Source organism: Mastomys coucha, unplaced genomic scaffold (assembly GCF_008632895.1).
Source record: "Mastomys coucha isolate ucsf_1 unplaced genomic scaffold, UCSF_Mcou_1 pScaffold20, whole genome shotgun sequence".
Lineage (NCBI taxonomy): Eukaryota > Metazoa > Chordata > Mammalia > Rodentia > Muridae > Mastomys > Mastomys coucha.
Genome location: NW_022196903.1, coordinates 91,972,143 through 91,973,927, shown reverse-complemented (window position 1 = coordinate 91,973,927; position 1,785 = coordinate 91,972,143).

Below are 1,785 nucleotides of genomic sequence, written 5' to 3'. Positions count from 1 at the left end.
TTTTGGAAGGGAAACTGGAAATGGAGAAATTTACATGTAAATAAAGAAAATATCTAAAAGAAAAAAAAAAGAAAGAAAGAAAATGACTCAGGTAGTTCCCCTCAGAAATCTTCCCTAAAAATTAGAGGTCTACAAATTGATGGGATTCAAAGTTAATTACTGTTGGAACTTTTATGCTTTGTTCTGAACCATGTTCTGATCTAGTCACAAGTAAACCCTCTGCCCTGTGAGTTAGATGAACCAGAAAACTCTTGGGGCAATGTCATGATTTTCTCCAGCACAACTCCATGCTCAACTGGGAACATATTGTAAAGATCAAGACGTTACTTTTTTGCTGTCACATCTCTTGCCTCCTCACCCCAATGCCAGCCTGATTGAATCAATCCTCCTTACATATACTTTCCCTTACTGATCTTTCTCTTTTCACTCAGGGTCTCTGAATTGTCTTCTCAGAATATATGAGATTAAAATATCTAATACAAAAAACAAAGATGTGAAAAAAATAAAATACCTCATTAAAAAAAATTGCAGTGTGTTGCCTCATCTTTTTGATAGATAACAGCAGTTCTACTTCTCTGCATGTAATTCTTATCATTTTCCTTACCTGGCCACACTGGCTAAGCCATCAACCCCATTCCCAGTCAAGAAGGACATTCTTCATTCATATACCACCTAAATGGACATCCTCTATGGCTTGTTCATGGATGCCATTGCTATATTCAGACAGCCCCCTAGTATCAGCTCTTCCATTTGCCTTGAGCTTCCTTCCATGATCTTAATATAAAAAAAAATAATAGCTTTAGACTTTTCACCTTATCACTTAAGGCAAAAGACAGTGTCAATAGGACAAAATGGCAACCAACAAATTGGGAAAAGATCTTTACCAATCCTATATCTGATAGAGGGCTAATATCCAATATATACAAAGAACTCAAGAAGTTAGACTCCAGTGAACCAAATAACCGTATTAAAAATGGGGTACAGAGCTAAACAAAGAATTCTCAACTGAGGAATACAAATGGCTGAGAAGCACCTAAAGAAATGTTCAACATCCTTAGTTATCAGGGAAATGCAATCAAAACAACCCCGAGATTCCATCTTACATCAGTCAGAATGGCTAGGATAAAAAACTCAGGTGACAGCAGATGCTGGAGAGGTTGTGGAGAAAGAGGAACACTCTTTCATTGCTGGTGGGAATGAAAGCTGGTACAACCACTCTGGAAATCAGTTTGGCACTTCCTCTGGAAATTGGACATAGTACTACCAGAGGACCCGGCTATACCACTCCTGGGCATATACCAAGTAGATGCTCCAACATGTAATAAGGACACATGCTCCACTATGTTCATAGCAGCCTTATTTATAATAGTGAGAAACTGGAAACAACCCAGATGTCCCTCAACAGAGGAATGGATACAGCAACTGTGGTACATCTACACAATGGAGTACTATTCAGCTATTAAAAACAATGAATTTATGAAATTCTTAGGGAAATGGATGGATCTGTAGAATATTATCCTGAGTGAGGTAACCCAATCACAAAAGAACACACATGGTATGAACTCTCTGATAAGTGGATATTAGCCCAGAAGATCAGAATACACAAAGTACAATCCACAAACCACAAGAAACTCAAGAAGAAGGAAGACCAAAGTGTGGATACTTCATTCCTTCTTAAAAGGGGGAACAAAATACCCATGGAAGGAATTGCAGTGACAAACTATGGAGCAGAGACTAAAGGAACACATAGCAATTCTTAAGGACAACCACAAACCAGAATAAACA